The sequence below is a fragment of the Bidens hawaiensis genome, unplaced genomic scaffold, assembly GCF_021521415.1.
Source record: "Bidens hawaiensis isolate Kalapana, Puna unplaced genomic scaffold, B.hawaiensis_p1.1 tig00040120_1, whole genome shotgun sequence".
In the NCBI taxonomy this organism is placed as follows: Eukaryota; Viridiplantae; Streptophyta; class Magnoliopsida; order Asterales; family Asteraceae; genus Bidens; species Bidens hawaiensis.
In genome coordinates, this window is record NW_027505651.1 from 63,197 (window position 1) to 80,049 (window position 16,853).

At 32.6% G+C, this 16,853-nt stretch overlaps 1 pseudogene; it reads right to left on the reverse strand.

Annotated features, from left to right (window-relative positions):
* Positions 1–6,194: 6,194 nt before the first annotated feature.
* LOC143614517 (putative LRR receptor-like serine/threonine-protein kinase IRK) lies at positions 6,195–15,945 on the reverse strand (annotated as a pseudogene).
* Positions 15,946–16,853: the final 908 nt, after the last annotated feature.

A 16,853-nucleotide genomic window follows, 5' to 3' on the forward strand; every position in this document is an offset into this window, starting at 1 on the left:
AGACATGTGATCTTGTTTGTATCGATTAGGACAAGTGTAAAACACATGTCTAACCTCATTGCAACCAAAACAACGTCTCTTATCAGTAAACTTATTGATCTGAGATGTTGATTCAACATGATCATGTTCAGCTTTCAAACGATAAAATTCATCATTTGACTGTTTTCTAGAATTCAATTTCCTTTTCAGACTTTGAAGTTTTGCCAATTACAAACTTTATCTTTTTCTCTTGAAATTGATTAACACGTGAAGATTGCTTGTTATAGAAACTTGTTTTTGCAAATCTTGACTAGTTTTCATCTATTTTCTTTTGTTTATCCAAATCACTCTTATGATTACCCAACCCATGAGGTTTAACACCTTTCTCATTCAACACTTCTTCTGCCATTTTTATTCCAGTTGCAGAATCACAACCAGAACTCTCATGTTCAACAGATTTAGAACTATCATGCTGTGGCGTATTGATTTCCACATTGAGTGCCTTTTTCAAACCTTTTGGTTTCATTGGAACATAGTCATTCCACAAAGGTGGAGGCACAGCATGATAATTTTCTCTTAAGTTATCGGTCTCATTATCCTCACTATTTGATGATGCTTTGGGGATAATGTGATCAAGTACATGTGACGACGCAGCATAGCTTACCAGTTCCAGGTTAACTCGTTTAGTCTCAATCTTGAGTGTTTGAAGCTCAAGTTTGAGTGCTGCGTTTTCTTCAATGTGTCTGTTAATGGCAATTTGTTTGTCTTCAACCGTGTGTTTAAGCATTGAAATTGTCTTTTGGTTTTGTAAAATCTTTTCCCAAAGACCCTTTTCACACGATTGAAGCTTCATGTAGGCCTCATAAACAACATTTAAATCAAACAAAGATTTATCATAGTGTTTCTTTAATTTGATTTCTAGATTTTTAAAATCACATTCAAAGCAAGGTAATTCACATTTTTCACATAGATTTTGTAACACCCCGGATACAGCGGAAACGCCTGAGTGTGACGTACAGATTGCTCAAACACACGTGACACTATTAGGTGACCATAATAAAATTATTTCATTTAAATCTTCATGTAACACAAGTTTATCAAATAATACAAGTTGTAACAAATAAATAAACAAATGATAAGTTGTTCTTTGAATATCCTATAGGCATGCTATGTGTCTTCTAACTTTCATCCTCGTATCTTTACACCTGTAACATATGTATAAAATAAAGTCAACTATGAACATAGCTGGTGAGATTCTCACAGTTTGATAGAATATGTAAAAATCATAAAATTCATGGACAAGTGATAAACGAGCAAGTAAATTCCTTTCCAGTTGGTATCAACCAACGTACTCAGGTAATCGCGCAAGTAAGGTCCTCTCCAGTTGGTAACAACCAACGTACTCGGATAATGAGGCCCTTTTCCACTCGATACAATGGACCTGAGTGCAAAGGGGAGCGTATGAGCCTACCACGTGTAAGTAAATTCGAGCAAGTAATCAAGTAACACACAAATCCATATAGTGAATTGTAGTTTGTAAACGGATCGAAATTGAATTCAAAGGTTTTATTGCAATACTCTAATTAATTAAACTTTACAGTTTATGTTAAAAAACGAATTAAAGTTAGTGGGTTACGAAAATGAAAGTTTGATTTTTAAACGGAAAAATGATGAATTATAATTTATATTTATTTTATAAAAATTTTATTTGGTAATCATATCTCGAATAATATTTATGTTATCGAATTAAAGTTAAATAAATTGAAAGCTAACGAATCATAACGCTATCTTTATCGTCTTGATGAATTATAAACTAACGAATTACAGTTTAACGAATTACAGTTTAACGAATTAAAGTTTTAATATTACCGGATTAAAGTTTATCGAAATAAAAAAAAAGGACGAGTTAAAGTTTAACGAATGAGTTAACAAATTAAAGTTAACGAACTAATATTAACGAACTAAAGTTTATTGAAACTAATATTAATGAATTTAAAGTTTATTGAAACTAATATTAACGGTTTAAAAGCTTAATTAATTACTGTAAGGAAATGGAATTTGTAAAATAATTTCAACGGTGTGACGAATTATAAAGTTAGTAGAGTAATGGAATAATATAAATTAATTTTAATGTTTTAACAAGTTTAATGAAACTCGATGGGTTTTGAAAGATTGGTTTTTGGGTAAAAATGATAAATATAATTCTATATTTGATTTATATGATTTAAAATGATATTTATTTGTTAAAAAAATGAGTTGTAAAAGTATATATAGTTTATAATAATTACTTTAAAAGTATATATAGTTTATAATAATTACTTTAAAAGATTTAAATAAAGTAAAAATAAATATTGCATTGGCCCGGGTTTGAACCCAGGTCTATAGCATCACATCAAGGGAGACTAACCAGACAAGATAAGCATGATTGTTTATTTAATACTGAAACATAATTTATATATATTGTTTCCATATTCATCTTCTTCACATATAACCCTAGCTTTTCAATATGTCCAATCCATTAAATGTTTGTTTAAATTGTGTTAGGGGTTTTGATTCTTGGCTAAATGTGATTAATAACCATATATAGATTACCTTGTATTGTTTCCGTTTGATGGTTAACAAGGTCACGGGAAAAAAGAACTTTGACGGATTGATTATAAGCTTTAGAGAATATTTCAATGCGTTTAGATGTTAAGGACAAGTTTAGAAGAAGGTTTGCGACCTATTTATAGGATTTAATTGAGCGTATGACGATTAATTGCTGTTAATGGTGTTTAAACGGATTCCGGCGGTTGTTACAGGGTTTACGGGAATCAAACGCGCAATTAAGGTGATTGTTATACGTTATAGATGTTGGTTAACAATTACCATTAAGGTTTACGATTGTTACGCGATTTTAATCGGTTTTGGATTATTTACGCGTTTTAAGCGAGTTATCGATATGCCTCGTGATTTCATAAGAAATGGAATGTAGTAATAAATGAACAAACGTTTAAACATAAATGTCGGGAATTCTTTATTAATAATCATGACAAAATAATCAAATGACACAACGGATCGGGTTTACAAATACAAATACGGATCGAAAATTGACGAATGCCACAATGAGCTTCAAGTTTCTCAATAAAACTTACAAGGTTCAAACGAGAATATGCAATGGATTAGATTGTTGAATCACTATGAAAGTACCCCACTCTTCAGGTAAAGCATCTGCAAGTTTATCTATGTACTCATAATCAGGCTTGTCAATCTTTAGTCTCTTCATCTCATTCACTAGATAGCAGTATCTTTCAATCAATTAAGCTAATGATTCACCCTTAACTTGAGTGAATATATCAAATTCTTTTTTCAGCAAAGCAATTTTGCTCTTTCTCATGTCGGGATTTCCACGATCTTTATTCAACAATGCTTGCCAAATTGAGTAGCAAGAACCATTGTGTAGCAAAAGTTGAATGATCTCAGCTTTGATGGACTATTGAAATAGATTCAACATCTTCTTCTCTTTAAGGAATGAATCTTTATCTACATCAGCAATCTGAGATAATCTATAATTTTCTCCATTCTCATTCTTAGGGATAATGTATTCTTCTTCAATGGCAGTCCATGTTTCGTAGTTCAATGCCTGAACGTACGTCTCAAATTTGTCAGCACACGAAGGATAATCTTCCATCCTAAGAAGCTTAGGAGGCTTATTGGTTGTACTCATTTCATTTTCCAAATTAATGTTCTGAAGTAAAATAGACGGCTGTGATACGAAAGCACTTAGGTTTTCCATTTTGATCACAGTCAACGTATATCTTCTTTGGTCAATGGATATGTTTGAACTCCAAGAAAAATCAACGTATAAGTCTTGGTCAAATGTGGTCAACGTATATGTTTTGAAGAAAGGTCAACATGTATGTATGAGGTCAAACGTATAAGTGGTCACCTTATAACATATGCGGTGTATATGTTATACGCCGTATATGTTATACGTGAAGAACATATACCCAATCATGACATATACGGTGAAAATTTCCATGTTAATGATTTTGGAATTTGAGGATGCAAATGATGTAGGAATTGAATGATTTTGGTAGGGTTTGTCACGGATGTGTATAGAACGTACTGTGAGAGTTTGAAGAACTTTTGACGGTTGAAATTGTAGATAGAGACAAAAACCTTGAAAACTTGTGATGTTCAAGCTAGTAACGAGCCATTATGCTCTGATACCACTTGATATTGGGTTGACATGCTGATGTATTCAACAATTAAGATCTCTAGATATTACAGCTTATATCTCAAAGTGCGGAATTCATTGAGATTAAATAACACAAGTAAACATTAAGCATTCTCTTCATTGATAACTTCAAAGATTACAAGATATGACTTTGTAGCAACTTTCTCTCTCTACTCTCTCACTCTAACCTTTCACCAAAAGTCTACATAATAACGCATAAGTCTCCTATTTATAGGAAACATGAACAAGCTCATCAAGTCTGTATATGATATACGGCGTATATCATATACGCCGCATATGATATGCGTTGACTTGAAGACTTATGCGTTGACCTTTAAACTCAAACTATAAATTTGACATTTTAGCTCTACACAACCATATCTAATACATCTGAGGCCCTAGCAATAGACATTATGCTCTAACAATAATAATAATAATAATAATAATAATAATAATAATAATAATAACTTTATATCAACTATGTTGGCCATGCTTAACTACAAACCACTATTTAATACATCATGTTTGGCCACCATTTAACCATTACTAGTATGAATGACCCCAATTGACCATCATCACTTTTAGACAACCATTAATATCTCTAGTTGGCCCTCAAGCTATTCGCTATGGTGGGTGCTTCGAAAGCCCCTCAACAATGTCATGTCAACTCCACGTCATCGCCTTGTAGAAAACGGGGTATCGAACCCCGCCCCGCTATGGTTTAATGCCCCTTGGGCGCCCAATATATATATATATATATATATATATATATATATATATATATATATATATATATATATATATATATATATATGTGTGTGTGTGTGTGTGTGTGTGTGTGTGTGCCCACGCGATGCAATGAGAATGTGGTTGGTATGCGGTGCAAGTGTGATGCAATAAGGATTTAGTCGGTAATACCACAACTTGACTTTATTTAGTCAACTAAACCAATTGAGGTTTTATAATGAGTTCAGTCCATCAGTCAAAACGGTTTATGCAGGTCTAAGCTTAGGGTCGCTATAGGCTTAGGTTGACCAGCCTCCCAAATTGCTAACAAGAAACAATGTGTTTAATATGATTAACATAAAGTCTTATCTTTTTAGCTTATATTATCTGCAGGTTGTGGTGGATTCTATCGCTCATCACTTGAGCAGGTGGCTGTTTAATCGAAAGTTAAAATTTGGCTTCAATTGCGAATGAGCATGGATTCCATTGGTGATGCCACCAGTGACAGTGAATAATGGTTCAAAAATATAAACAAGTAGAAGTTCGTTGACCGCATAAGGGTGATCCATCTTAAAGATGAATTCCACAGTAACAAGAAATAGAAATTAATCGTTCGATGTCAGCTCATTCTCCTCTCTTCTATTCCCAATGAACAGCATAATCTTGACTATCATTTGTTCAATTTAGCCAATATAACACTTAGTTAATTCTTTTACCTTTATGTTCCCACTGTTTATTGATTTATAGACACCACTTTACTATCATTATTTATAAATTACTATCATCTAAAATAGTTAACAAAAATAAAATATGGATAGTAAGGTTTTATATTTTCCCTTTTTTATTTATTACTTATCTTATTTAAAGATTATGCATGACACTTTGCATAAACTTTTTCATTACAAAATTTAGCCTAAATGTTGCGCATAACACTTTCGAAAACCAATGTTTGTATGCATACTAATCTTAAATTTTAAGAAATTATCACTAACATTGTTTAAAATCTGCCTAAGAAGTAAAGTTGCAAAGCTGCACTTTAGCACACTCAATCTCTTGATTTTTTAAACACGGATCAACTGCAGAATAATAAACCTTTTATTTAGTGGACTTTGGTAGAAAATAAAATATTAAGAACTTTTATGGGCAGCAACATCAGTTAGAGGGCTTACGTCTACCATTATTTTTGATAAAAATTAGATCGCATTTACTTCTTATTTTAAGGTGAAGAACTCAAGATATATATATATGTATCAACTCACATAAATATTATTCACACTTGTAAGGCTGTATACACATCACATTTTTTGGTTATCTTAACCGTTTTGCAAGCGAACTCTAGCACCATGTAACCAAGAGCACTTTGTATTTCGTTGCCGAGAACATACCAATCCAGCATTGGTAAAAGCCTAGCTAGCCCGAAATCTGCTACCTTCGGCTCACCCAAACCGTCTATTAATATGTTGCTAGACTTTAGATTGTAATGTATGATACCAAGATTATGCAAATGAGCTAAACTTTTAGCTATGCCAATAATAATATTAAACCTTTCATTCGAAGCGAATGAGCCTTCAGTTTCATGCAAATGCTTGTAAAGATTGCCACCAGATACATACTCAGATATTAATAGTTGCAAAGATGGAGTCCAATAATACTCTTCAAGAGGTACCCAATTCGGGTGATGAATCTTGTCCAGTTTCTTAACCTCGTGTTCGAAGTCTTCTTGAGACTTCACCAAACTCGTAACAGTAAGCTTCTTAATCACTATAGACTGACAGTCACCAAGTACTGTCCTGTACACCACCCCGAACCCCCCACGACTGAGCTCACAATCCTTGTTCATGTGCACCAGTACTAAAATCGGGCTCGCCCGAAAACATAACGAGCTTTTCCAAAATTTGTGTCGGTGGTATGCGAGCTGCTGAAGTCACCTCCAGATAATATTACCCCAGCTGCTGACCTGGACATGGTGGACCAGACCCGAATGTTCAAAACCGTGATGAATGTTATGCCGATAACGATTACTACAGCCGCACCGATAGCAATAAAAGCTGAAATGCGGAGAAGTATCTTTTTATTGTAAGACCCCGAATCCCAGGAATCCTACAGTTGGTAATCACATCCACAAATTCACAAAAATTTAAAACCAAACGATTCTTTATATTTAAAACAAGTTCAGAGTAAATAACAGCGGAAAAGTTTAAGTATTAAAAATCCCAAACACGGGTGCAAGTGTGCAAAAATCAAATTTAAATAAAATATTCGTTTTATTTGAAATCTTCATCTCATTAAAATCGTTTCAGAGTAGTAAACAGCGGAATAGATAACATCAAAATTCCCAAAACCAGGAAAGTGACCAAAATTAAAATTTAAATACTTATGGTAATAATTTAAAAGAAACAGTTTGTGTTATTAATTCTTCGACTAGATGTGCCTTCAACCGTCCGAGTAGTCTCTAGCACGTCCAAGCGGAAATCTCTAACCCTCAACCTGAAAGTCAATCTAACATACACACAAAGTCAGCTTGAGCTGAGTGAGTTCAAGTTTTCATAAACAATAATTCATACTTTATTTCAAAGCTATAGTTATAAACAATAGAGAATGTATAAATAAAATAAATTATATATAATTCACCAATTAATACAATCATCGTCGAACACACGTACACGGGCCTCTCCACCACGAGTCAAGACTCGAGTAATATATTTGACCCGGACGCGGTAAGACCTAAGCATGTGACACGAGCCTCTCCACCACGAGTCAAACCCGAGTAATATATTTGACTCGGTCACAGCTTATACATCCGAGCACGAGATACGGGCCTCTCCACCACGGGTACAACCCGAGTAATATATTTGACCCGATCTCGGCTCATACATCCAAGCACGGGATACGGGCCTCTTCACCACGGGTGCAACCCGAGTAATATATTTGACCCGATCCCGGCTCATACATCCAAGCACGTAATACGGGCCTCTTCACCATTGGTACAACCCGAGTAATATATTTGACCCGATCACGGCTCAACATCCAACGGGCCTCTTCACCACGGGATTTTAAAACCCTAGTAATATATTTGACCCGCCAAAATGATGATCACGTCACACGGGCCTCTTCACCACGGGTACAACCCGAGTAATATATTTGACCCGGCCATGAATCACCATGCACACACACAACAATAAGCCTACATACATCATTCTTAGTCACGAGAAACTAAATATCATTACACAATCGTAGGCTATAAGGTACACATCCTCATACGTACATACATACCTCCATATATACATACATATATATATTCCTACATAAATATATATATATATATCATCCCATACGGGAACTAAGTAGATAGGTCTACTCATATTCAATTACTACCAAGTCTGCTAACGTCCTCGAGTCTAGACCATCAATAGTGTATGTAAAATAAGGACACAAGACCATGAACGAGTCTAAAATATCCTAAGCCATATAAAATAATTCAAATATAGCTTTCAAAATGCACCATCACGAGTGAGACCATGTAAAACTATTCAAATCATTGTAACGAGTAAAATCGTTTAAAATTGTATTTCGGTGTGTATGCTAGCCCAAAACGTAAAAGAGTAAAAAGGGCATCATGAACTCACCTGAATCAACCGAACACCTGCAATGAGCTAGGAAATCCCTAAGAGCACAATCACAAGCAAGGGCCTGTAAATTATACACAACGCGTTACTAAACTAGACTGTAACAACACTCTAGCCTAATGGGCCATTCAGGCCCAAGACCCAACAACTGGGCCCAAGGCCCAACACTTGGCTCCAGGCCCACCACTTGGCCCGAGGCCCAACCACTTGGCCCGAGGCCCAACCACTTGGCCCGAGGCCCAATCACTTGGCCCGAGGCCCAACCACTTGGCCCGAGGCCCAACACTTGGCCCAAGGCCCCTAAAACCTTTCAACTAACTAAAACCACTGGTTAAGCCTAAAACGAACTTGTTGATTAATAACGAGTAAAACGTGCAGATTTTAGCATGCGAAGATGCATTTAATTACATAGGATAACCTTTGAATTAAATTATTAAATTTTTACCAGACTTTAATAAATGTCTTAGGTTTATAAAAATATTTTTATTATATTTTTCTATTTGACACAAAAATCATAAAAATTCTTCCAACACAGAAAGGTATGTGCAGCTATTTCAGCGCGCAACAAATGGTTTTATTTTTATAAAATTCATTACCGAACCAAATTAAACAATTCCAATTGGGTTTGGTTCCTAACTCAAAACACTAACTTCCAGAAGTGGAACCAATTTGGACTTGTCGAAAAAAGGTTATGACGTCGGGAAGACAGACCAGAATCCGTCATCCCGCATCAGCTTTGACACTCGATTTTATAAATTCATAAAAACTATTCAAATCTCGTCCAAAAATTACGTATTATACCTTTCTGGAAACTAGACTCAAAGTAGAAAATCATGGAATCAAGAATCGATCAAAAACAGTGTATTAACATCGCGTTACAGACCCTACAATAAACGTATACGAATCTGTCAGCAAGCTGTTATCATCAAAACTCAATCTCAACGACCAATAAGCACGTTAATATGATCAATTAAGGTGTAAAAGACATGGGGAATCAAAAAACCGACCTTGAATTGAAGTTTTCACGGCTGAAACTTGGCTGGGCAGAAGAAAAACGAGCAGGGGGGGTCCAGGTCCGACGGCTGCAAATAGGTTTAGGGTTTGAATTTTCTTTTGTTTTATGATATAAAATAGTTACATCCAGGTCCTTCCAAATTGAAGTATGTAGCAACTTGGGTGGAAAGTTAAGTGAGAACGTTTACGAGGTTTGCAAGGAGCTCCCGGGAGAATGCCAGGTCAAGCCCGAAAGGTGTACATAACACTACAAGATTAAACCTTTTGTCGGAAATTAACGGGCGTTACATTTATGAGTTATGGTTTGAGGGACCGAGTCCGGGGTCTGATCCGGTTGAGTTTGGGTATAGGACAATCGGTTTGGGTAGGATGTCGCATAGCTTTTGTTAACAGCTGCACCGCAAAGACTTAGGTTGTTGGATACAGAATATGGTGATATGGTGTTAAAGAATGCACCTGCAGGCAGTTCAACCTTAAGTTGATTATGTGACACATTGAATGCTTTAAGATGTGCAAGGTTTGCTAAGGGTCTAGGTAAGGTTCCAATGAGTATATTAAAAGGCAAATCTACATAATCAAGAGCTGCAAGTTTTGACATTGCTGCAAGAACTTGACCCGATAGATAAACGATAATATTCTGCCAAAAGAGTAAATTAGAACAAGAAACAACAAGAAAATAAATAAAGAATGAAACTTGAAACATTGTTAAGAAATAAGAATCTTGCATAGACATTAAAGACTCCGATTGAGCTTGGAATGCTTCCATTAACTAGTTTTCACTCAAATCAAGACTCGTTAAAGCGTTTAACTTTCCAACAGTTTCTGGGATTTCACCAATTAGCAAGTTCCCAGACATCCAAAGCTATGTAACAAATTGTTCCTTTTTTTATATGTATAAATGTTTAATTATAAAAACATGAGCATAACCGGTCACTAACCATTAGCAAATGGATCAAAATGATCACACTTGACGGTGATCATGATGGCTTTCGGTTTACTCTAAACGGTTTCGGCTCAGCTTCTAATGGAACCCGAGAACACATTTAGCTTAACGAATCATGCTCATGGCAACCCAGCAGATTCGCAGGTTGACCCATATAACCAATTTGACCTTTGGATCACCACATTGATTCCTCTGTTTTATATAAAAAAATTACTAAATATATGAAAATAATATAGGAAAAATTAAAACCAAGAAATCCATCAAAAATAGTATTAAGTTAAAAACGCGTAAGTTTATACTCAATATCAAGGTAAAACATAATCCTAATTCTTAAATTTTATTTGAGGTCAGAATAATAAAATGTAAGCAATAATCACATAAAAGCATAAAATCTCATTTATAAAAATAACGTATGTACTTCGTGTGGTGCTTCAGTGTTTTTGTCCAAACCAAGGGTCTTGCAAAGGATGTGGCTATCAGGTCATGTACAAACTACCTTCAGTTTTGGAGAGTTTGTAGAACTTTTAAATGCCTGCAACATAATCAACTTCAGCCAACTCATTGTTGATGTTAGATTCGTCTATGTTAACCACTGGATCTTTAGGTTTTGATGTGATCCCACAAGTACATAAAACAAAGATTCTTCTAAACCAAACAAGGTAAAAGTAACAAAGACTTATCTAAACCAAGACAAGTGTAACCATAAACAGAAATACAACAAGACAAGGTTGTAATTCATATACACAAACACTATCAGGAAGACATAAGAAAAGAGAACCATCAAACAAAAACCAAGATTTCATTCAGACACATCATCAAACACTTAACGCGCACAAACCAGAACATTATATAACTGGATGTAATAAAAATTGAACAATCACTATGAAACTAAATTAAGAATTGTAAACACATAACGAAATCCATCTACCATACGTTTTGGAAAACAATGTAATCATTGATCGGCTGAAAGAATAGCGATGACCAGGGCAAAATCAGTGAACTGCAAAATTGAAGGGATAATGGATGTTAGCGACACAATACCTTCATATATTAAAGGGAATCATATAATAAAATTGAAGGAATAACGATATGATACCTTTTTGAAATCCATTGCCAATTCGCAAGTAATATAGAAGAACATTGAATGGATAAAAAACTAAAGGAATGTCGAAGATTTTTGAAATAATCCTGATACTGTAAGTTAAACGATGGAGATTGCAGGCGAAGAATCGCAGAGATGATTTTGAGAGCAAGAGAGAATGGACGTTTCAGTTGTGATGATATAAAAGATACTCAAAGATGGTTGACACGATGATTGGGACTTCAATTGAAACTGTTCATTGATTGAATAGCGTGATAATTCAAAATCGCAACCGTTAATTTCAAATCTATTAATGAGGGTGGTGAAGCTGTGAGTATGAATCAAAGGATGTAATGATAATAGTTGAAGGTGCAATCAATCTATTAATGAGGGTGGCGAAGCTGTGAGTATGAATCAAAGGATGTAACGGTGACAATTGAAGGACAATCAAACCTTGCCGAAGGAAGATCTGTAACGGTAGATGCTAAATTGTAAGTAGTCGGACTGGTGAGTGGTCATAAATACTAGGGTGTCTTATAGAGAGAGAAACATGAAGGTGCAAGTTTGTTCCAATTGAACCAATCTGTAAGAACTCACTTGAGTTGTGAAAACCCGTGAAAACCCTATTTAACATCAGTTTTTTTTTTGTTACATGTAATATATGTTGTAACATTTAATACAAAACATCGAAACATCAAAAAAAAATGTTTTGCTATTTTTTAACATTTTTTTACTAATTTTTATATATGTTTTCAGGAGAGAGAAAAATTACTAAAAAAATGTAAAAAAATAGCAAAACATTTTTTTTATGTTTTCGATGTTTTGTATTAAATGTAACAACATATATTACATGTAACAAAAAAAAACGATGTTATATAGGGTTTTCACGGGTTTTCTTAACTCAAGAGGGTTTTCAAACTATACTTCTCCTATATAAATATGTATATGTATATGTGTATATGGGTGGGTTCTAGTGAAAACTCTTTTTAAAGATAAAACTTAAAAACTCCTAAAAACTTCTAAAAAACTATTTTTAACTTTTTTTTAAATTTTTTTTTAAGTTTCTTTTTTTTCCATTATTCTTATATGTTGTTATTGGTTCAAAAAAAAAAACTTGTCGGTAACCTCGTCGGTATAGTGTGCATTGCATATATGCAAAAGTGTTTGTATTGCATAGAATACAACACTATTGCACATATTTGATACACACCAATGTATATATGCAATATAAGACTAATACACACATCAAATACACATTAGTACGTATGTGTAATACAACATTAACACACATGTGCACCACATCGACTTTTATTTTATTATTATTTTTTTTCCATATAATACAACACTACTACACATATACAATAAACAAATATTGAATATATGTAATAAAAAACTATTAAACTCAAAAATACATAGTAATACACATGTGTAATACAACGGTATCGCACAGTAATACATATGTGCATTATAGCAGTTTTTTTTTTAATTTTTTTATTTTTTTTATATTTTTCGAATTAAATATAAGAATAATGGCTAAAACAGAATTTTGAAAATATTTTTTTATTTTTAATTAAAAATAATTCTTTAGGAGTTTTTAAGTTTTCTCTCTAAAGATGAGTTTTCTCTTGATCCTCTCCTTATGTGTGTGTGTGTATAGGATATTGATCAAATACAAATAAGAAAACTGTACTAAACATGCGAACCAAGTGAAATCACGACGGCAAATTCGTAATTAACATACAAAACCTAAGAAGTGATGGAAACACAAAAATTAAGCGATGGAGAAACCTAGTTTGTAATCAATTGTTATTCTTCTGACGAAATCGATTAAATCACATTTGTTTAGGTAACTTAATCGATTAAATCGAATGAACTGACGTGCTTAATTAATGAATTGAAGCTTGCAAATTATATTCATTATTCAACTAAACCTTATAAATATGATTTAACAATCATTTTGTAGTTACAATGATTTTGAAGAAGACTAGTGCAAACCTAATTGATTAATTGGACTAACTAAAGCTTGTGAATTTGACTAATCGAACAATTAAAGCTTGTGAATCAAACTAATTGATCCATGGAAGCTTTGCGAATCGAATTACTTGATAACTAAAGCTTATAAATCGAAAAACCAAAAAAAAAATGGAATTACAGAGTGTTTGCGACTGTTTTATATGATAACCTGTGTTTTAGTAATTACTCTACTTATATACGATAATTACTCTATTTACAAAACAACCATAGAGTAAATGTTTTTCAATAATTACTCTATTTACAAAACATAATTACTCTACATATAAAACAACTATTATTACTAAGTGTAATTACTTGTATAAGCAAGTAATTACTTTATGGTGTGTAATCGGTTGCTTATTTTTTTTGTAGCGTAATAAATTTTATAACAGAGTAGTTATTCTTATATTCGATTAGTCAACAATAGTTACATAATTATTCTACTTGTATATATAATCACTCTATTTTATAACTAGACTATTTATTTTGTTTAATAACCGTATTTGTTGATAGAAGTTGATTTTTATAACTAGAGTAATTTTTCTAATAACTAGAGTAATTATATTGTTTAACAAGAATAATTCCAAGTATCCTTCCAAATGTTAAATATGCAATCTATTCAACTTAAATTTGTTTATCTAGGTTCACAAATGAATAGACTTCAACAATATGATAATGATCTAACAAGCAACACCAATATTAAATTTGGCTTTAAACCTACTACAGGTTGTTTTTAGTCAAAAGAATTTATAAACATCAATTTACAGTTTTGGGTTTTAATTGGATTCTTTTGTAAACTACTATAAGTGAACAATGATCTACAATTTATAATTTATAAGTACACAATATTCAAATACAATTTTGATTTTGGTTCAAACAATTTATAAGTGAGTAAAAATCTGCAATCTCAAATCCAATCATTAATTGCAAATTCAATCCACTTCTTTGGCTTCAAGTAATACTTTTATTGTCTCAATGATGTCGCACGAGTCACAACACAATTTCAGCGTATTGCGTTTGAATTCTCTAATTGGCTTCTTAGGGATTGACTCGGCAAATGTATATAATTATCTCTTTGCAGGTCAGGTGAGTCTGCCAATTGTTTCCATTTCCAATCCTTTTCATTACATCGATCTCTATTTTTAAGCTTGATTTTGTATCGATGGTTCTCTTTTAGTCCTTTTCACTTTGTCAACAGCTTCTTATCCATCGTCACCTAACACAATACGTAATGATTCATCATTTGAGTATCTCAAGCCCTTATAATTGCTATCCTTTCACTTTTCCTCCTTCTCACCATTAAATTGGCATTACAAACAACCAGCTTGAAACAAAATAATAATTACTCTATTTATACATATTAATTACAATACATACAAAATAACTATTATAGCTATGATAATTACTTTAGTTATTTAATGTAATTACACTATAACCATATAACATAGTTACAAAAGCTACATACAAATTAATTACATAACATATAAAGCAGCTTCTTCCCCACATCCTTCTTCACCATATTTGATCTTTGCTTCTTTTCTTTATCACCACATCCTTTTTATCATCCTTTTCTTTATCAACAACCTTTTTTTGGTTTTCTAGAATAAACACTTTTCTTAGCCTACTTTTCTTCATCACCACATCTTTCTTCACCATCAAACAACTAATTATAAACATATTAATAATTACTCTACTTATACTGACTAATTACACTATGTACGAAACAACTACTATACCTTGGATAATACTCTAGTTGTGAAAAATAATTACACTACAACCTTAGAACAAATTACAAAAGCTATAAACAAAAAAAATAACATTACAAACAACTAGTTATAAACATATTATTAATTACTCTACTTATACAGTCTAATTATACTATGCATGAAACAAAAACTATAACTTTGATAATTACTCTAATTGTCAAAATAATTACACTACAACCTTATAACAGATTACAAAAGTAATAAATAGATAGATTACACACATACAAAGTTAGTTACTCTATTTAATTACACTATAACCAGTAAACAAAGTAACCAAGAAAATAAGCAGACTCGTTGCATACAACTATGATAATTACACTACTTGGCAAAGTAATAAAAACAATAAACAAACTAGTTACCTGTTTGGTTCGAAGTGAGGGTCTTTCATGGTTATTTTTGCTTCTTTGTTCACTATAAACTGGTGTTTCATCATCTGCAATTGTATATATGTGTAGAAATTACATTAAACATGAGAGATTTGAAATCATTTTTTCTCAATCCAAACCCTAGTTATACGAGTATAACAAACAACACGCACACAAATGATTAGAATAATGAAATTTACCTTTAATCGCCATTCTTAGCATATGATTTAGCTTATAAATAGTGAAATTGATCGATGATTATAGGTTTTGAGAGAATCATTTGGGGTTTTGATGAAATGAAGTTGGGTTTAGATGATCAATTTGGGATTTATGTGAAAAAAAGAGATTTCAACTTATTTACAGAATTGCCATCGCCAAATTCTTTTATTCACATGTTTAGTATGTATTTTTTATTTTTATATTAACTCACCCCTATATATATACACACACACACACACACATAGGGAGAGGATAAAGAGAAAACTGACCTTTAGAGAGAAAACTTAAAAACTCATAAAGAATTATTTTTAATTAAAAATAAAAAAATATTTTCAAAATTCTGTTTTAGCCATTATTCTTATATCTTCTTATATTTCACTCGATAAATATAAAAAAATAAAAAAAAACCGTTGTAATGCACATATGTATTACTGTGCGATACCGTTGTATTACACATGTGTATTACTATGTATTTTTGAGTTTAATAGTGTTTTATTGCATATATTCAATATTTGTGTATTGTATATGTGTAGTAGTGTTGTATTATATGGAAAAAAAATAATAAAATAAAAGTCGATGTGGTGCACATGTGCGTTAATGTTGTATTACACATACGTACTAATGTGTATTCGATGTGTGTATTAGTCTTATATTGCATATATAGAATGGTGTGTATCAAATATGTGCAATAGTGTTGTATTCTATGCAATACAAACACTTTTGCATATATGCAATGCACACTATTACACATGCGCACTATACCGACGAGGTTACCGACAAGGTTTTTTTTTTTTTTTGGAACCAATAAAAACATATAAGAATATTGGAAAAAAAAGAAACTCCAAAAAAAATTAAAAAAAAAGTTAAAAATAGTTTTTTAAAAGTTTTTAGTAGTTTTTAAG